The 22,318-nt window shown below is 43.2% G+C and overlaps 1 non-coding gene across 1 annotated transcript; it reads right to left on the reverse strand.

The window, feature by feature from the left end:
• Positions 1 to 585: 585 nt before the first annotated feature.
• Positions 586 to 658, reverse strand: trnav-cac (transfer RNA valine (anticodon CAC)). The gene has a single exon. It is a non-coding gene; the product is annotated as a tRNA-Val (tRNA).
• Between the last annotated feature and the right edge of the window lie 21,660 nt (positions 659 to 22,318).

Consider the following 22,318-nt stretch of genomic DNA (forward strand, 5'->3'; position numbering starts at 1 on the left):
AAAGATGCATCATGAATTGCTCATTTTAACCTGCGATTGATAGATTTTAGTCAACCAACGGTATTAAGGAATCATTGAAGTCTGTGAGACACTTCATAATTGTTTCTATTATCATTAATCAACCCACAACATTTTGTTGCACACTGCAGGAATTGCTACCATATATACCGGATGACAGTCAAACTTTAATAACTTGTTATAGAATCATAGAAAATTACCTGAACCCCTGAGGTTAATGAAGGGAATTTTAATGGTTGAGTTCCGTATACACCTTGGAATTCTGGAAAACATGGTTTGTTGTTTGCAGCAACGCGGCTTCGATCTGCTGTTGTGAACCGAAGTGAAGCTGCAGGATCCTTGAATAATCTTTCACAATTCAACTGAAAGCAGCCGGATTGTGTAGCTTTGAGAGGGGCTGTCTGCACGGTCAGGGCTGGAAACGGAAGTGAGCGAGCGACACCGTAGTGTTCTGTGTGTGTGCATAACTGTACAGAATAACACAAATGTAACAGGACTTTGTTACTTTGCATAACAAATGGGAATTGATCCATTTTTCTACGATTTAAATGAACATGATTTACAAAATGTTTCCGCCCGGTTTCGAACCGGGGACTTTTCGCGTGTGAGGCGAACGTGATAACCACTACACTACGGAAACACTGGATAAAACCGTCGCCTTTTGTTATAAATCTATGAATCTCTGACGAAAGTTATTAAAGTTTGACTGTCACCCGGCAAACATGTTACAATTTCCTTCAGTGTGCAACACACATTTTTGTTGGTTTTAATACAATTATTAAGATTCTCACAGACTTCAATGATCTTTGTCAGAACTGAAATCCCTGACTGGGAATCAAACCTGATTGTTTTCAATGATGATAGGATTGTCCTATGAGGAGAGATTGAGCAGATTGGGCCTATAGTCTTTGGAGTTCAAAAGAACGAGAGGTGTTCTCATTGAAAGGTATAATTTTCTTGGAGGGCTTGAAAGGATAGAAGCTGAGAGGTTGTTTCCCCTGGCTGGAGAGTCTAGAACTGGGGGGCAGAGTCTGAGGATTAGGGGCCGGCTATTTGAGACTCAGATGAGGAGACATTTCTTCACTCAGAGGCTTGTGATCTTTGCAATTCTCAACCTCAGAGGGCAGTGGATGCTCAGTCATTGAGTATATTCAAGGATTTGAGAGTCCTTTTACATAGAATACAGAAAGTTAACGTTTGTGAGCTCTTCCTTTATATTGAGCGCTGTCTCCTTCTTTAATCGTTGTCAGCTTTCGCTTGGCGGTTACTTCGCAGCACCAACTTCTTTGTAAGTTCGAACTCTGTCTCACCGCGGGCGCAGTCTGGGCTTTTTTCAATCCCCTTCAACACCGAAACACATTATAGCAGTGATTTAATTTAGTAGTGTGATATTTTTCGAGGCACCATTAAATGATTCAATAATTTATTCCTATCAGTGTTGCAGGCTGGGTTCGATTCAAGGTTAGGGAAGAAATTTTGATATCACCGTTTCTTATTCATGAATGCGATGTAATTTTATTAAATTAATTACATGCATCTAATGTGAATAAATAAGAACTGCTTTAATCACCATTAATTAACCGGTAACTTTATTTTGCGGAATGAAAGACATAATAATATGGTTACAGAGGGACAGTCGAAACTTCATTCATTTATTTTGCTCTTTGCATCTCCTGAACTGTTAACCCATATCTCATTTTACACATTGCATTTCAGGAGAATGGTTTAAAATGTTCATTGCTTGAGAGAGCAGCGATCTGGAGCAACATTTGTAAAATTTAACGGGGCCGGCTATTTCACAGAAAAAACCGATTCTCTCACATGATGTTTTCAGACCACACACTGACTGATCTTTGCTAGGCCCCAAGTGGATGATCTGAGACTTGCCCGCGTTGAGCTCCATTATTCACTGGTCAGGGGAGATTTAATAGAGGTGATCAAAATTAAGGGGGAAACCGTTTCCACTGGCAGGAGTGTCAGCAGGGCTATGGGGGAAGAGCAGCGGAGTGGGACTGATTGGATAGCTCTTTCAAAGATGCAATATGAATTGCTCATTTTAACCTGCAATTGATAGATTTTAGTTAACCAACGGTATTAAGGGATCATTGAAGTCTGTGAGACACTTCATAACTGTTTCTATTATGATTAATCAACCCACAACATTTTGTTGCACACTGCAGGAATTGCTAAAATGTATACCGGATGACAGTCAAACTTCAATAACTTTTTATAGAATCATAGAAAATTGCCTGCACCCCTGTGGTTAATGAAGGGAATTTTAATGGTTGAGTTCCGTATACACCTTGGAATTCTGGAAAACATGGTTTGTAGTTTGCAGAAACGGGGCTTAGATCTGCTGTTGTGAACCGAGGTAAAGCTGCAGGATCCTTGAATAATCTTTCACAATTCAACTGAAAGCAGCCGGAATGTGCAACTTTGAGAGGGGCTGTCTGCACGGTCAGGGCTGGAAACGGAAGTGAGCGAGCGAAACCGTAGTGTTCTGTGTCTGTGCAGAACTGTACAGAATAACAGAAATGTAACAGGACTTTGTTACATTGCATAACAAATGCGAATTGATCCATTTTTCTACGATTTAAATGAACATGATTTACAAAATGTTTCCGCCCGGTTTCGCACCGGGGACTTTTCGCGTGTTAGGCGAACGTGAAAACCACTACACTACGAAAACGCTGGGTCAAATAGTCGCCTTTTGCTATACATCTATGAATCTATGAAGAAAGTTTTTAAAGTTTGACTGCCACCCAGCAAACATGTTACAATTTCCTTCAGTGTGCAACACACATTTTTGTTGGTTTTAATACAATTATTAAGATTCTCACAGACTTCAATGGTCTTTGTCAGAACCGAAATCCCTGACTGGGAATCAAACCTGATTGTTTTCAATGATGATAGGATTGTCCTATGAAGAGAGATTGAGTCGATTTTGCCTATAATCTCTGGAGTTCAGAAGAACGAGAGGAGTTCTCATTGAAAGATACAATTTTCATGGAGGGCTTGAAAGGGTAGAAGTTGAGAGATTGTTTCCCCTGGCTGGAGAGTCTCGAACTAGGGGGCAGAGTCTCAGGATAAGGGGCCGGCCATTTGAGAGTCAGATGAGGAGACATTTCTTCACTCAGAGGCTTGTGAATCTTTGCAATTCTCAACCTCAGAGGGCAGTGGATGCTCAGTCATTGAGTATATTCAAGGATTTGGGGGTCCTTTGACACAGAATACAGGAATTAACGTTTGTGAGCTCATCCTTTATATTGAGCGGTTTCTCGTCCGTTAATCGGTGTCAGCTTTCGCTCAGCGGTTACTTCACAGCACCAACTTCTTTTTAAGTTCGAAATCTGTCTCACCGCGGGCGCAGCCTGGGCTTTTTTCAATCCCCTTCAACACCGAAACACATTAAAGCAGTGACTTTAATTTAGCAGCGTGACATCTTTCGAGGCACCATTAAATAATTCAACTTAACGTATCCTATCAGTGTTGCGAGCTGGGTTCGATTCACGGTTAGAGAAGAAATTTTGATATCACCGTTTCTTATTCATGAATGCAATGTAATTTTATTAAATTAATTACATACATCTAATTTGAATAAATAAGAACTGCTATAATCAACAGTTATTAACCGGTAACTTTATTTTGCAGAATGAAAGACATGATAATATGGTGACTGAGGGACAGTCGAAACTTCATTCATTTATTTTGCTCTTTGCATCTCCTGAACTGTTAACCCATATCTCATTTTACACATTGCATTTTAGGAGAATAGTTTAAAATCTTCATTGCTTGAGAGATCAGCGATCTGGGGCAACATTTGTAAAATTTATCGGGACTGGCTATTTCACAGAAAAAACCTAATCTCTCACATGATGTTTTCAGACCACACACTGACCAATCTTTGCTAGGCCCCAAGTGGATGATCTGACACTTGAACGCGTTGAACTCCATTAATCACTGGTCAGGGGAGATTTAATAGAGGTGATCAAAATTATGTGGGAAAAAGTATCCACTGGCAGGAGTGTCAGCAGGGCTATGGGGGACGACCTGCGGAGTGGGACTGATTGGATAGCTCGTTCAAAGATGCATCATGAATTGCTCATTTTAACCTGCGATTGATAGATTTTAGTTAACCAACGTTATTAAGGGATCATTGAAGTCTGTGAGACACTTCATAATTTTTCTATTGTCAATAATCCACCCACAACATTTTGTTGCACACTGCAGGAATTGTTAACATGTATAACGGATGACAGTCAAACTTTAATAACGTTTTATAGAATCAGAGAAAATTGCCTGAACCCCTGTGGTTAATGAAAGTTTAATGTTTGAGTTCCGTATAAACCTTGGAATTCTGGAAAGCATGGTTTGTAGTTTGCAGAAACGCGGCTTAGATCTGCTGTTGTGAACCGAGGTAAAGCTGCAGGATCCTTGAATAATCTTTCACAATTCAACTGAAAGCAGCCGGAATGTGCAGCTTTGAGAGGGGCTGTCTGCACGGTCAGGTCCGGAAACGGAAGTGAGCGAGCGACACCGTAGTGTTCTGCGTGTGTGCATAACTGTACAGAATAACACAAATGTAACAGGACTTTGTTACTTTGCATAACAAATGGGAATTGATCCATTTTTCTACGACATAAATGAACATGATTTACAAAATGTTGCCGCCCGGTTTCGAACCGGGGACTTTTCGCGTGTTAAGTGAACGTGATAACCACTACACTACGGAAACGCTGAGTAAAGCAGGCGCCTTTTGTTATAAATCTATGAATCTCTGACGAACGTTATTAAAGTTTGACTGTCACCCGGCAAACATGTTACAATTTCCTTCAGTGTGCAACACACATTTTTGTTGGTTTTAATAAAATTATTAAGATTCTCACAGACTTCAATGGTCTTTGTCAGAACTGAAATCCCTGACTGGGAATCAAACCTGATTGTTTTCAATGATGATAAGATTGTCCTATGAGGAGAGATTGAGTACATTAGGCCTATAAACTCTCGTGGCGTCAACGGTAGCGCGTCTCAATCGATTTGTAAAACTGCGTGTTCAAATCACGTTGGGGTCATTGTTTCTCCGGGTAGTTCTGGAAATACTGTTTTCTTTGCCGTTTCACAATAACCAGACACTTGCTCCAAAGACTGTCTCACTCTTTCCCCAGTGTCAGGGAGTGAAGCGCCACAATTCCTCATTTATTTAATGTGACAAGACACAAGCACAGGTATTCGCTCAAGATCAACCTGCAGGTGGTCACACAGAATAAACAGAGCCAGAGAGACTGGCAGAATCGGGAAACACCGACAAACACACGAGAGATATTGACAAGGTGAGACCGCGCTTTGCGATCAGAAAATTGCCTGAATCCCTGTGGTTAATGAAAGGGCTTTTGATGCTTGATTTCCTTACACACCTTGGAATTCAGGTGAACCTGGTTCATGGTTTGCAGAACAATTTAAACCCCTGGGTTAAACCAGAGGGAAGGAAATTCGGCAGTTTAATGAGTTTGAAAGGAACATTTTTGACTTGTGCAGTTCGGTCAGAGAAATGCCAGTGAAAGGAAATCATTGCAGAAGGAGCGATTCTATAGTGTCCCTTCTGTCTGAACAGTGCTTTCTCGATGCTGAATTAAGTAGAGGTTTTCGTAGTGTAGCGGTTATCACATTTGCCTCACTCGCGAAAGGTGCCCGGGCGGAAACATTATTTTACTGTGAAATAAATTTAACAGGTTTCTTGTGTCAGAAGCAACGAACAATTTAAAGCAGACTCCTAAAATACACAGTGCGTAAATTCTGATAGGGTATAAATCGTCGGCAATGAATAAACTTTCACAAATTATTAAAGTTAAATTACTCAACTTTCGACTGTCCCTTAATGTGAGCATTTCTTTCATTCTGCAAAACAACGCTTTCGGTTAATGAATGTTGATTAAAACAATTAAACCACTAAACTACCAGAACACACATTAAAGAGTTGATCACAATTGCTGATATTTCTTATCTTTTTCCGGTGTTTTTTCAGCTCTTGGTCCTTTTCAGCTCCTGACTGCGGATATTCCTCTGGTTAAACGTGAACAAACTGAAATATCTCGCAGCCCCGGCCTCGGTTAATACCAACAGATCTAAGCCGCATTTCAGGCCCGAAAATAAACCCATTAATTAATCGCTTTTCCCCAGCTCCAGAGCTCAGAATGTTGCTGCCCATCCCTGGAGCTGCAAGATTCCAGGGACATGGAATAAACCTCCCCATACAACGAGCACAAGCTCAGGAAAACCCCGGGGGAGATGATATCCCGGTAACTGAGCCTTCAACAGCATTGAACAAGCACCCGGACGGAAACGTTCTTCATGTGGAAGTGATGAGATGCTGAAATTAACGGAAGAAGTCAGGATGGCGGAGCGGTCTAAGGCGTTGCGTTCAGATCGCAGTTTTCTCTGGCGATGTGGGTTCCAATCCCACTTCTGACAGTTTTTAATTACCAAGCGGAACTCATTTAATTTCACACCACTGTCAAGCACTTTGGGACATCCCTCAAAAGTGGGATTCAGCAGTTCACCTGCTCCATTCACATAGAAATATAGAAGATAGGCCCCTCGAGCCTGCTCCGCCATTTAATGAGATCATGGCTGATCATCCACATTCAGTACCCTGTCCCTGCTTTCTCCCATTTTCTCTTTTTCTCTTTTGGCTTAAGAAATATATCTAACTCCTTCTTGAATATATTTAATGAATTGGCCTCAACTGCCTTCTGTGGTACAGAATTCAACAGGTTCACCACTCTCTGGGTGAAGAAATTCCTCCTCATCTCAGCCATAAGTGGCTTACCCCTTATCCTTAGACTGTGACCGCTGGTTCTGGATTCCCGCACCATCGGGATCATTCTTCCTGCATCTAGTGTGTCTAGTCCTGTTAGAATTTTGTAAGTTTCAATGAGATCCCCTCTCGTTCTTCTAAACTCTAGCGAATATAAGCCTAATCATCTCAATCTGTCTTCATACGTCATTCCTGCCATCCCATGTATCAGTCTGCTGAATCTTCGCTGCACTCCCTCCATGGCAAGAACATCCTTGCTCAGATAAGGTGACCAAAGCTGCACACAATACTCAAGGTATGGTCTCACCAAGGCCTTGTACAAATGCAGCAAGACATCCTGGCTCCTGTACTCGAAACCTCTCACTATAAAGGCCAACATTTGCCTTCTTAACCACCTGCTGCACCTGCATGCTTACCTTCAGCGATTGGTGCACACGGACACCCAGGTCTCATTGCAGTTCCCCTTTTCCCAATCTATTGACATCCTGATAATAAGCTGTCTTCCTCTTTTTGCAACCAAAGTTGATAACCTCACATTTATCCACATTATACTGCATCTGCCATGCTTCTGCTAAATCACCTAACCTGTCCATATCATACTGGAGTTTCTCTGCATCCTCCTCACAGCACACATGCCCACCTTGTTTTGTGTCGTCTGCAAACTTGGAGTTATTACATCTAGTTCAACCTTCTAGATCATTAATATATATTGTGAGTAGCTGGAGTCCAAGCACTTATCCCTGCCCTACCCCACCAGTAATTGCCTGCCACTTGGAAACAGACCCGTTTAGACATACTCTTTGCTTCCTGTCTGCCAACCAGTTCTCTATCTAAGTCTGTACCTTACCCCCAATCCCATGTGCTTTAACTTTGCACGCCAATCTCTTATGTGGGACCTTATCGAAAGCCTTCTGAAAGTCCAAATACACCACATCCACTGGTTCTCCCTTATCTATTCCACCAGTTACATCCTCAAAAAAGTCTAACATTTCCATCTGACCTGGTACTGAAAGTGGAGACGGTTCCACAGTGCAGCAGTTATCACGTTTGCGGAATCATTTTGTTGGAACTTGCTCCTTCTGCTTGTCCAGGGGCGAGATTGCTCTCCTGTGTCTGGAAATAACAAATAAAACAAAAGAATTAGGAGCTGGAGTAGCCCATATATTGTGTAAAATGTGATATGGGTAACAGTTAACAGTTAACATGCAAAGCACAAAACTTGCTGACAAGGGTGGTGCTGTTGCTGTTTGGCGAACCGACCTCTACCTAGCGGAAGCTGTACGCCAACTCTCCAACACCTCCTCCTACCTTCGCCTGGACCATGACCCCACTACCGAATATCAAGTCACCATTTGCAAGACTGTCACTGACCTCGTATGAGAAGAGATTGAGTAAACTAGGCCTGCAATCTCTTGAATTCGGAAGAATGGGAGGGGATCTCATTAAGCATGCAAAATTATTACAGGGTTTGATCGGTTGGATGCTGGGAGAATGTTTCCCTTGGCTGGGGAGTCGCGAACCAGGGGCCACAGCCTCAGGATAAAGGTTAGGCCATTCAGGACTGAGAATAGAAGACATTTCTTCACACAGGGGGTGGTGAATCTTTGGAATTTTCTACCCCAGATGGCTGTGGAGGCTCAGTCATTGGGTATGTTCAAAACAGAAGTCGGTAGATTTCTGTCTGGTAAGGGCATCAAGGGATATGGCGATAGGGCCGGTGAATGGATTTGAGGCAGGAGATCAGCCATGATCTCATAGAATCCCCTACATTTGCTTAAAAATCTGTTCCATTACCTCTTTTTTCAAGTTCTGACGAAAGGTTATCGACCAGAAACGTTAACTCTGTTTCTCTCTTCGCAGAAGCTGCCTGACCTGCTGAGTATTTCCAGCATTTTCTGTTTCAATTCAGATTTCCAGCATCTGCAGTATTTTCTCAGTTCGCATTTCTTTCATTGTGCAAAACAAGGTTATCGCTCAATTAATGACGCTTTGAAAGCAACATAAAAGTTTAACAAAATAAATACCGCCTAACGTGGGGCTCGAACCCACGACTCTAAAATTAAAAGTCTCATGCTCTACCGACTGACCTAGCCGGGCCTGTCGATATTATATTTCATTGTCGCTGATTGCAGTCAGGCCCGGCCCGGTCACAACAGCATGTCTGAACCGCGTTTCTGCAAACTACGAAACAAGTTCTCCAGAAGCCCAAGGCGTATCAGGAACTCAAGCAGCAAAATCCCTTTCATTAACCACAGGGGTTCAGGCAATTTTCTGATCGCAAAGCGCTTTAGTCCTTGTCAATATCTCTTGTCTATTTCCCGGAGATTCCCGATTCTGTCTTTCTCTCTGGCTTTGTTTATTGTGTCTGTGGTGTGGAGATGCCGGAGTTGGACTGGGATGGACAAATGTAAGAAGTCACACAACACCAGGTTATAGTCCAACAGCTTTATTTGAAATCACAAACTTTCGGAGCGCTGCTCCTTCTTCAGGTGAAGTGGAGAAATGCATAAAGACACAGCTTATATAGTCAGAGAATCATGTCAGATGTTTACAGGTATCCTTTCCAACTGCCATTTATCACACCTCAGCAGAGAGATAATCACAGCAGTCAAAGGTGTGAATGGTGTCCAAACAGGTCAGTCAGGGAAACATTACATCAAAGAACAATGAGGTGGGGTCACAAGGGGTCAAATATTGCAGATGCTGCGGTCTGTATGAAAAACAAAAAAACAGACAAAAAACATTTTTTTTGGCTGGAAATCACAGCAGGTCATGCCGCATCTGTGTAGAGAGAACAAGCCAATGTCGACTCGAGTCTGGATGACCCTGCATCAGGTGGGGTTACATGTAGCGTGACATCAACCCAAGATCTCGGTTGAGGCCGTCCTCATGAGTGCGGAACTTGGCTATCAGTTTCTGCTCGACGATTTTGCGTTTTCGTGTGTCTCGAAGGCCACCTTGGAGAATGCTTATCCGAAGATCGGAGGCTGAATGTCCTTGACTGCTGAAGTATTCCCCGACTGGGAGGGAACACTCCTGCCTGGTGATTGTTGCACGGTGTCCGTTCAACCGTTGTCGCAGTGTCTGCATGGTCTCGCCGATGTACCATGCTCCGGGGCATCCTTTCCTGCAACGTATGAGGTAGACAACGTTGGCCGAGTCACATGAGTATGTACCATGTACCTGGTGGGTGGTGTCCTCACGTGTGTGTGAGAGAGAGAGAGAGAGAGAGACTGGGAGTGTGAGAGAGAGAGAGTGGGCGTGTGCGTGAGAGCGAGAGAGAGATTGGGAGTGTGTGTGAGAGAGATTGGGAGTGTGAGAAAGAGAGAGACTGGGAGTGTGTGAGAGAGAGAGATTGGGACTAAACTACGAGAACACACATTAAAGAGTTGATCACAATTGCTGATATTTCTTATCTTTTTTTTGGTGTTTTTTCAGCTCTTGTTCCTTTTCAGCTCCTGACTGCGGATATTCCTCTGATTAAACTTGCTTTCTCCCCATACACCTGGATCCCTTTAGCCTTAAGAAATATATCCAACTCCTTCTTGAATATATTTAATGAATTGGCTTCTACTGCCTTCTGTGGTAGAGAATTCCACAGGTTCACCACTCTCTGGGTGAAGAAATTCCTCCTCATGTCTGTCCTAAATGGCCTACCCCTTATCCTTAGACTGTGACCCCTGGTTCTGGAGTCCCCGACCATCAGGAAGATCCTTCCTGCATCTAGTTTTTCCAGTACTGTCAGAATTTTATAAGTTTCAATGAGATCCCCTCTCATTCTTATAAACTCCAGCGAGTACGAGCCCAATCCTCCCAATCTCTCCTCATATGTCATTCCTGCCATCGCAGGTATCAGCCTGGTCATTATTTGCTGAACTCCTTCCATGGCAAGAACATCCTTCCTCAGATAAGGCGACCAAAACTGCACACAATACTCAAGATGTGGTCTCACCAAAGCCCTGTACAACTGTAGCAAGGCATCCTTGCTCCTGTACTCGAATCCTCTCGCTACGAAAGCCAACATACCATTTGCCTTCTTAACCGCCTGCTGCACCTGCATGCTTACCTTCAGCGACTGGTGCACAAGGACACCCAGGCTTGCGAACTGTGTGTGCCCCTGGGATCCATGGGCCTTTATGCAGGCGTATGCCAGCAGGCCCAGGGCAGCAAGAGTCCGAAGCTCTGGAGACACCAGGTAAGTCGTATTGGTTTTTTGATTCAGAGGCGTTAGCCAGCGGCGAGTTTCCAATCGCATTTTCCAGGCCGATTGTATTTCAGGAGTCTGGTTTAAAATGCTCGTTGCTTATGTCACCAGGAATCTGGGGCAACTTTTGTTTAATTTAATGGGACCAGTTATTGCACGGGATAAAATTTTCTGGAACACATAATTTCTGCAGTTGTGGCCGAGCCAGTGTTTTATAAAGGTTCATTATAACTTACTTGCTTTTGTACTCTGCGCCTTTATTTATAAAGCCCCGGTTACTGTAAGCTTTTTAAACTGGTTTCTCAACCTGTCCTGCCACATTGAACGATTTGTGTACATACACCCCCAGGTATCTCTGTTCCTGCAACCACTTTGGAAATGTATCCTTTAGTTTATATTGCCTCTCCTCATTCTTCCGACCAAAATGTATCAATTCGCACTTTTCTGTTTTTAACTTCATCTGCCACATGTCCGCCCATTCCACCAGCCGATCCATGTCCTCTTGAAGTCTATCACAATACTCCTCACTGCTCACTATACTTCCAAGTTTTGTATCATCTGCAAATTATGAAATTGTGCCCTGGACACCTAACTCCAAAGGATTAATATATGTCAAGAAGGGCCGTGGTCCTAGTACCGACCCCTGGGGAACACCACTGTGTACCTTCCTCCATTCAGAGAAACAACAGTTTAGCACTACTCTCTGTTTCCTGTCACTTCGCCAATTTGACATCCATGCTGCCACTGTCCCTTTTATTCCATGGGCTTCAGATTTGCTGGCAAGCCTGTTACGTGGCACTTTATCAAATGCCTTTTGGAAGTCCATGTCCACCACATCAACTGCATTTCCCTCATCAACCCTCTCTTTCACCTCATCAAAAAATGCAATCAAGTTGGGAAAAGACGATTTGCATTTAACAAATCCGAGCAGACTTTCCTTAATTAATCCACACTTGTCCAAGTGACTGGTCATTTTGTGCAGGGTTACCCTTTCTAAAAGCTTCCTCACTACCGACGTTAAGCTGACTGGCGTGTAGTTGCTGGGTTGAACCTTATACACTTTTTTCAACAAGGGTGTAACATTTGCGATTCTCCAGATGTCTGGCACCACCCCATATCCAATGAGTATTGGAAGATTATGGTCAGCACCTCCGTAATTCCCACCTTTACTCCCCTCAGCATCCTAGGATGCATTTCAACTGGTCCTGGTACAGCCAGCTTTCTAGCACCTCCTCTTTTTCAATTTATATCACATCCAATATTCAACACAGCTCATTAACTGTAGCAGTGGGCCCGGGCGGCGCTTCAGTAGACAGTTCGAAAAGACAAAGTCACTGTCTCGGTCTTAAGTGCTCTGCTCATCAAGAACAACCACACAAACAAAATGGTTTTACAATGCTTACCTCTTATCTCCAGTCAAATTTATCAGTTCGCTAGGTTGGTATGATTCTTGCTTCGGGGTTATTTGTTGAAACTTGCGAGGGATCCCGGACGAGCCCTTATTTTGCCCGCGAATTATGAACTTGCTGTTCGAACTTTTGCAAAAAAAAACACTGGCTTTGATACACAGCTTTTCACGAACTCAGGACGTCCCAAAGCACTTCAAGCCCATTGAAGCCCCTTTGAAGTGTTGTAATGTGGGGAAAGATGTGCCCAAATCACCCCCACATGAATCTCAACTCTTTGGGAAGGAGTTCGGTGCAAAGACTCAGGCGCCTCAATGATGTGGACTTTCTTTGAATGAGTTCTGCTTGTAACTGCACTCGAGCTTGAAACATCTCCCGGGCTTCCATCTCACGGGAGCAGAGTGTGGTTGCTGTGCAGCGGTTAGCATGTCGGTGACGAGCTTGGGGTTGAGACGCGTCGCTTTCAATCTATGAAATTTCACCAAGGCCCAGAGAAAAGAAATGCTGAATGGAACAGTCCCTGTGAGCGATGGATTGAAGGGGACGGCGCTCCGAGCACAGCTGGAGATCGCGCAGTGCAGCAAAAGTGTTCGCAGCATTAAATGTCAGATTTATTAATCCCGCAATAATTAGACATGTTATTAACAACAGCTCTTAAACAAATCTTTGCGAATTTTAGCCGAGGAACTCCAACACGTTATAGTTCCGAGCTCGATATACAAGTTAATCAAACCTTTATCGAATTCTAAAGTATCTGTTCCAAACATTTGATATCTTTTCCTTACCTCTACTACGTGACAATTTGCACGTTTAATAGTGTAACCTAACACAACTGCCCACCTTCTGATGGAAGGTTTTCGACCGGAAACGTTAAATCTGCTTCTCTCTCCACAGCTGCTGCCTGACCTGTTGAGTGTTTCCAGCACTTTCTATTTTTATTACCCGACCTTGTTACCAGAGTATCACTTCCCTTATCTCCTTACCACACTCCTTCCTTACATGTAGCATTGTCCGACAAAAAGGCTCCATTCGCACAACGGGATGTTCTGCTTCAGGCATTCATTGGAACTATAAGGGGAACCAGTGGAGGCAGCATATTTGGATTTCCAAAAGGCATTCGGTAAGGAAACACGTTAAAGCTTGTTACACATGATAAGGGCTCATGGGACTGGAGGTAATGTATTAGCAAGAATAGAGGATTGGTTAACGGACAGAAAATAGAGAGCAGGAATTATCGGGTGATTTTCAGATTGGCAGGCTGTAACTAGTGGTGTGCCGCAAGGATCAAGTGTGCATGCTTCGGCTATTTACAGTCTATATTACTGACTTAGATGAAGGGACAGGGTGTATTGTATCCAAGTTTTCTGATGATCCAAAGCTAGGTGGGAAAGTAAGCTGTGAGGAGGACACAAAGAGCCTACAATGGGATATAGACAGATTAAGTGAGTGGGCGGGCAATAAGGTGGCAGATGGAATATAATGTAGGAAATGTGAGGTTATTCACTTTGGTCGGAAGAATAGACAAACAGAATATTTTTAAATACTAAAGCTATTAATTCTTTCGTTCTGCAAATGAAAGTTATGGGGTAAGTAATGGTAATTTATACAATTCTAATTTTTTCAAATCAGCTGAATGTAGTCAATTTCATCAGGTTGTGATTTAAAATCTGTTATAAAAGTCACTTTCCTGACCGGGAATCGAAACCGTGTGGCGGAGGTGAAAGGACTGGTTTTCTGAATCATTTAAAAGTGATCGCTGTGAATCACGCAGCATAGGTTTAAAATCACGGCAACAATGTGTTTCGGTGCAGAAGAAGGGGATTGAATATGACAATAAAATCACCATGCAACTTCCGCGGTGAGGAATAAGTCAAGCATGTAATTAATTTGAGGCTGCGAAGTTACCGCTGAGCTAAACCTAACGCCGATCAAGGAATGAGAAACCGCTCAATATAAAGGATGAGTTCACAAACATCAGGCACAGTGCAGTCTGGTCAACGTCAAGCCTCTCTTTCTTATTCAGAGACATGAACGGGAGTCAGACGCCACAAACTTTAATTAAAGGCACAGATGCGAGTAACACTTCCAAATCTTTTCACTGTAAAATTATTTCACTTTATTTAATGGCTGACTGCATTGAATCTGAATATGATCACCATGAAATTTTATGTTCGCTGCTGATTCGTTTTGCCTTGGTTTCCGTAGTGCAGCCACTATCATGTTCGCCTCCGACAACAACAGTTCCCAAATCGAACCCGGGTGGATATGTTCGAGAGGAACATTTTTATTCTCTGCAATAATCGGTCCGGTTATATTGAACAAAATTTGTCCCAGATCCCTGATGTCGTAAGTAATGAACATTTTAAACCAGCCTCCTAAAATACGATGGGCCTTGAAACTGCGATCGGAGGTTTGTCGCCGGCTTCCGCCTCCGAACTGAGAAACAAATCCCAATTAACTGGTGTCTCCGGAGCTTCGTACTCTTGCGGTCTTGGGCCTGCAGGCGTACGCCTGCATAAAGGCCCACGGATACCATTGGCGCTCACGGTTCGGCATCATCCGTTGGCCAGGCCAACCAATCACACAGGGGATTCCTACGATGCTGTATGTACGGAATCCCATAAGCATAATAGAAATCTCCAAATAAATAACATTTCACACCACGGAAGTAAGAATAATTGGTCACATGTCCAAAATAAATGAATTTAATTAAGCATTCAATGGTCTCATTCTGTGCCGTTATGACTCCTCTCTGCCCCACACAACAGTGAGAGGGAAATAGAAGGAGAGCACCATTCCAACGAGGAACAGGTGTAGGAAGTTTTTATACAGTTATTCATATGCCAGTAAATCTTTTAAAATTATTTCACTTGAACTTTTCCAGTTCAACTTTTCCAAGGAGCATTTGAAGGAGCTGGGAAGAAGTTAAAAAGTTGGGGTTCTTAAGGAAAAAAGCCCCCGCGTCGGGGAATTGAACCCCGGTCTCCCGCGTGACAGGCAGGGATACTCACCACTATAACAACGAGGATCTGAAAAAATTAGTGTTTGCTCAGAACTAGAATGGACCTGTGAACAGAGTGAGAAAGAGACAGAAGAGACAGACAGAGAGAGAGAGAGACAGGGACAAAGAGAGAGGCAGAGACAAAGAGAGAGAGACAGATAGAGACTAAGAAAGAGAGACACGCACAAAGAGCGAGTGGTCCCAGGGATGAGTTGACTTCAATATAATTGCAAAATACTGCGGATGCTGGAAATCTGAAATAACAACAGAAAATACTGGAAATACTCAGCAGGCCAGGCAGCATCCGCGGTGAGAGAAACAGAGTTAACGTTTCAGGTCTGGGACCCTTCATCAGAACTGGAAAAAGTTGGAGAAGTAACAGATATTAAGCAGGTGCAGAGACAGGGGGGTGGGGTTAGGAGGGGAGGAAGAAATAGAAAGAACATCCTGTACTTTTGTAAGAGGCAGGAAAGATAAAATGTTGCAAATGGGAATGGCAAAAATCATACTGCATGAAAAATGGGGGCAGGGATAATTATGTGAAATTATTGAACTCAATGTTGATTCCGGCAGGCTGCAAAGTGCCCAATCGAAAGATGAGGTGCTGTTCCTCGAGCTTACGTTGAGCTTCATTGGAACAATGCAAAAGCCCGAGGACAGAGAGATCAGAGTGGGAGTGAAGCGGTGAATTAAAGTGACAGGCGACCAGAAGCTCAGGGTCACCCGTACGGACTGAGCGGAGGTGTTCCGCAGAGCAGTCGCCCAATCTGCGTTTGGTCTCCCCAATGTAGAGGAGAAGGTATCGTGAGCAGCGAATACAGTATATTAAATTGCAAGAAGTACAAGTAAATCGCTGTTTCAGTTATTTTGAGAGACTGAGAAGCTGGAATTGTTATCTGCAGAAGGTTAAGAGGAAATTTAATGTAGATTTTTCAATTTACAAGATGTTTTGATAAGAGTAAATAAGGAGAATCTGTTTCCAGTGGCAGGAGGGTCGGTAACTGGAGGACACCGATTGAACCTAACCGGCAAAGGTACCAGAGGGGAGATGAGTTTTTTTTTTCCGCAGCCAGTTGTTATGATCGGGAATGCACTGCCTGAAAGGGTGGTGGAGCAGACGCAATTGTAACTTTCAAAGAGAATTGAATAAATATTTGTAAAGGAGAAATTTGCAGGACTATGAGGAAAATCAGGGGAGTGGGACTATTTGAAGACCTCTTTCAAAGTGCCAGTGCAGGCTCAATGGGCTGCATGGCCTCCTTCTGTGCCATATCAATCTATGATTCTATGAATCTATGATTTAAAATTCAAATTGAATGTTTTGAAATATAAATGTAACATTTTAAAACTTAACAAAGTGAACCCGGGCAGTAAGTGTGCCGAATTCTGATCATGAGACTATTAGGGAACACTGAAGTAAAGTGACGCAATAACTGTAATTAGAATGAGTCAATCTGTCTGTATTAGATACAAATAAATTTTCGTGTTTACATGTAAAAGCATTTCATGGCTCTGCGGCTTACAGATCTATTTACAATGTATCTGAAAAAGTTTGTCATTTATTGGGGTGCATCCATCTTCATTCGAAACCGTTTTAAAGTGCTCCAGCCTGTGCAACTTTCCTCAGGCCGGCTGTGCAACAGCCACAGACTCACACGGTGCACTGGCATCTTCCAGTTCTATATATGTATATAGAGAATTAATGACGAAAAGTCATCGACCTAAAGGTTACACATACATGTAAAAATACTTGAGTCAGTTGTATATTTATTTTCTTTATTTTTATAACATACTTCAGGATATTAATATATAAATATCTGTGTTTGAAACTGTGATTCTTCTAAATGGATTTTTGGTGTATCATTGCGCTGGTGATGAATAAATGTGAATGTATCTGTGTGTTATTGATCAATGTATTTGTGTGTATTGGTGTTCCGAATAAGGTCATTTGCGTGTAATTTAAAAGTAAGACAGAAATAAACAGCCAGAACATATTTTTGAATGAGGCAGATTCACCCAAATCACTGAATAAATAATACCGATACATGTAAATATTGGATAAGCAACTGAAGGAATAAAATGTGCAGGGCTATGGGGAGAGGGTGGGGAAGTGGGACTAGCTGAAGGTCTGTTGCAGAGAGCCGGCACGGGCTGGACGGGCCGAATGCCCTCTTTCTATGCTGTATCCATTCTCTGATTCTATGATGCAGATCTGTAAGTGGTGAAAGGCGACTACAGTGGCTCACCACCACCCCAGGGATGGGCAATAAATGCTGGCCTTGCCAGCGAGACCTACATCACTTGAACCAATATAAAAAACACATCTAATACAAGTTCTCATTGTTGTGAGATAACAATTAATATGTTAATTATCCAAACACATATGAGCTGCAAAGGAACCGTGACCCCGACATAATTTGAATACGCAGCTTCCGGATCTGCAGTCAGGTGCACTACCATTGCGACATGAGGTCTAGACAGCTCCCTAATCATATTCAGGTTGATATCTATATATATATACAGGAATCATAGCTGGTCCCTGGTGGTCGACTGGAACTCATCCGGTTACGATTCTTAATCAAGGAATACAGCGTGACAAAAGATTGTATAAAGCACTGTATAAAAGTAATTATAGTCTGTGAGATGAGTAATAATTGCTTGAATCACCGTTAATAAGCCCAGTACTTTCTGTTACAGATTTAGGTTACAGACTCTCTTTCTGGGCTACTTGTTCCGGGTTTAATATTACAAACTGGGTGACATCGCTGATCGCGTTGAGGCAGGGGGAGGCTGAGCGGCCCCAATGTGTGGGTGTGGAAGAGAACACGTTAGGGGTGTGCGGGGGGAATCAGTGACATTATTTGAAAAGGGCAGCGGAGAAGAGGGACTGAGAGTTTTCAGTGTGGGACAGTAGTTGTTTAAAGTGAGGCAACACATTGCCGATCAGCACAGAGGGAGGTCGCTGAGTCAGGTCCCCTCTGCTGCTACTGTAGAGCCGGGGGTGTCCGCAGAGAAGCGGTTGTCACGTTCGAGGTTTGGCGAACAACCAGAGATGAATTATCCTCCTTTCAAAAGGGGCACAGCGGCTTCTCCCTTGTTCTTTAGTTGCCCTTTATTTCACTTCACTGAATAGATAACTTCGAGTGAGAGAAAACTGATCCACAGTGAGAGCCATTTCATCTTTTGTTCACTTTTAAACATTGGAATCTCCGAATCGCTCAAGTTCAGAGATGTAATCCATTAATCTGCAGGGTGGCAGTCAGTATGAAATCGTTTCTGTCTGGATCCGGGAGAGGAGGTGGCTTCAGGCTGAAGATTGCCGATACTGGCGATAGATTTTTGTTGGGTAAGGGTATTCAAGATTACGGAACAAAAGCGGATAGATGGAGTGAAGATACAGATCAGCTCGGATCTAATTGAATGGTGCAACAGGCTCGAGGGGCTGAATGGCATCCTCCTGTTCCTATGGAGTCACTGCAATGCAATGCACCCGAGTGCTGGAGGGTTTCCGGTGTGTAATGGTTATCGCATTCCGCTAACGCACGAAAACTCAACGGTTCGAAAGTGGGTAGAGGCAATTTAATGCCCTTTACCCATTCAAGTTTAGTGAATATGAAAAGTGGAATAATTTGCATGCTTGGTTCAGTATAAATAAAATACGCATTGACAGGCGAATTATGCCATTCAAATGGTAGCGTTACAGTGAGTGAAGTAATTCTCAATGATATTTCCCATATAGGACACAATTTTTGGTTGCGGCACTGTAAGCAGGATTTGGGGAAAGCTTGCGCTGATTTAGGGAATCTCCCACTCGCGTGTCGCTATTTGACGAGCTGGGCCTTATTTTATTTAAGAATTGAGGCTGGGGACTTTCTCATTGAGAATGTGGAAAGCAGAACAACACAGATTAATAGGAAAACACAATATCAGCGACAGGATTCAAAGTGCAGTTTCAATCGGTCTGTCTGTGTGTCTTTTCAATAAGAAACAAAGAATGCGCCTCACTAAAAATGTCCCCACCCTGTTATGATTCAGGAAACTGCACAGCGATATAGAGAAGAGGAAGAGAGAAGCGAAAAATACTGCTCCACGGAGAACTAATGCCGGGACTCCTCTGCTGCGCCTGGAGCGGCCTCCTGCAGCCCGGATACATTAACATCCTCACAGCTCATTAACTGTTGGAGTGGGACCGGGCGGCGCTTCAGAAGACGTGTCGAAAAGGCAATCTCACTGTCTCGGTCTCCAGTGCTCTGGTCATCAAGAATAGCCACACACACAAAATGGTTTTACAACGGTTAGCTCTTCACCTGGCTAGGTTTGAACCGGCGTTCTCGGCATCCGAATTTCGCTTCGGTGTTTGTTTAAATTTCCGAGAAGCCCACGGTTCAAATCCCAAAGGAGCGCTCGTGTCGCCGGCCACGATTCAACTTGCAGTTGAATCTTTTGCAATCACCATTAAATAACCGATTACCATAATTTACAGAAAGCAAAAAAGGCGAAACACACTTCAATAACGCATTTTGCCCTTTGTAAGTAATCAACTGTTAACCATATCTCATGATACACATTGTATTTTAGGAATCACGATTAATCTGTTAATTGCTTATGAAAGCTGAAATTTGACGCAACTTTTGTTAAAGCTAACAGGATCGGTCACTGCGCATAACGAGAACCTGGCGAATATCGTATATCTGACCGGGCTCGAACCGCAGACATTTCGCGTGCGAAGCGAAAGGGATAACCGGTACACTACGGCAGCCGCTGCAGCATAGCCCACCGAGAATAGAATCAGTAGTGAACAAAATATCGCCCGGTGCGCATTTTCAGATTCAATGCAGTCAGCTTTTTCATCAATGAAAGAAGTTTTCAGTGAAACGATTTGGAAGTATGTGTTACTCGTATTTGTAGCTTTAATAAAAGTTTGTGATGTCTGACTCCCGCTCATGTCTCTTCTTCCTCTGTTGAATAAGAAAGGAGGGGCTGACGTTGACCAGACTGCACTGCGCCTGATATTTGTGAGCTCATCCTTTATATTGACTGATGCTGTTTCAGCTGAACCAATCAGCACAGAGGGGCTTTACTGGTCAGTTCCCCTCTGTTGAAGATGTGTACCCAGCGCTTCCCGTAGTGTAGTGGTTATCACGTTTGCTTTACACGCGAAAAGTTCCCTGTTCGAGCTTGGGCGGGAACATTGTGTTTAATGCTGCTGTGGATGAACAACTAGCGGGTTTATTTTAAGTGATAAAAGAAAATTATTGCAAATGCTGGGAATCTCAAATAGAAAAGGAAAATGGTGGAAATTCTTAAGAGGTCAGGCAGTATGTGTGGATAAAGAAACAGAGTGAACGTTTCAATTCAATTACACTTCTGTTAGAATTGGGAAACGTGAGAGATGTATGGCTAGCTTATTCTCCTGTCAATAGGGCTACAGCGGCTTCTCCCTTGTTCTTTATTTAACTTCACCAATCAGATACGTCTGAGTGAGAGAAAACTGATCCACAGTGAGGTCCATTTCATCTTTTGTTCCGTTTTAAACCCTGGAATCTCCGAATCCCTGAAGTTCAGAAATGTAATTCATTGATCTGCAGGTTGGCCTTCAGTAAGAAGCCTTTTCTGTCTGGATCCGGGAGTGCAGCTGGAGTCAGGCTGAAGATTGCCGCTACTGGTGATAGATTTTTGTTGGCTAAGGTTATTACGGGTTACGGAAACAAAGCGGGTAGATGAAATGAAGATACAGATCAACCCTGATCTAATTGAATGGCGCAACAGGATCGAGGGGCTGAATGGCCTCCTCCTGTTCCTATTGAGGCGCTACAATGCAATGCACCCAAGTGTTGGACGGTTTCCGGTGTGTACTGGTGATCGCTTTACGAAAACTCAACGGTTCGAATGTGGGTAGAGGCAATTTAAGGTATTTTCTCCATTCAAGTTTAGTAAATATGAAAACTGGAATAATTTCATGTTTGGTTCAGTATAAATAAAACACGCATTGTCAGGCGAATTATGAAGTAATTCTCAATGATATTTCCCATACAGGACACAGTTTGGCTTGCGATACTGTAAGAATGATTTGGGAAAAGTTGGCGCTGATTTAGGGAATCTCCCACACGCGTGTCGCTATTTGAAGAGGTGGGCCTTATTTGACTTAAAAATTGAGGCTGGGAGCATTCTCATTGAGAATATGGAAAGCAGAACAACACAGATTAATAGGAAAACGCAAGGTCGGCGACAGGATTGAAATTGCAGTTTCAATCGGTCCGGCTGGCTGTCCATTCAATAAGTAATAAAAAAGCGCGTCTCTAAAAATGTCCCCTCCCTGTCTTGATTCAGGAAACTGCACAGGGATATAGAGAAGAGGAAGAGAGAAGGGGAAAATACTGTTTCCAAGGAGAACTAACGCAGAGACTCCTCTGCTGCGCCTGGCCTCCTGCAGCCCGGATACATTAACATCCTAACAGCTCATTAACTGTTGGAGTGGGCCCGGGCGGCGCGTCAGAAGACAGGTCGAAAAGGCAAAGGCACTGTCTCGGTCTCCAGTGCTCTGCTCATCAAGAATAGCCACACAAACAAAATGGTTTTACAATGGTCAGCTTCTCATCTGGCTAGGTTTGAACCGGCGTTTTCGGGGTCCGATTTTCGCTTCTGGTGGTTGTTTAAGTTTCCGAGAAATCCTCGGTTCAAATCCCAAACGAGCGCTCGTGTCGACGGCCACTATTCAGCTTGCAGTTGAATCTTTTGCAATCACCATTAAATAACCGATTACCATAATTTACAGAATGAAAGAAAGGCGAAAAACATTTCAATAAAGCATTTTGCCCTTTGTAAGTAATGAACTGTTAACCACATCTAATTTTACACATTGTATCTTAGGAACC

Source organism: Somniosus microcephalus, unplaced genomic scaffold (genome assembly GCF_052327205.1).
Source record: "Somniosus microcephalus isolate GS21.2 unplaced genomic scaffold, FLI_Smic_1.0 unresolved_chr4, whole genome shotgun sequence".
NCBI lineage: Eukaryota > Metazoa > Chordata > Chondrichthyes > Squaliformes > Somniosidae > Somniosus > Somniosus microcephalus.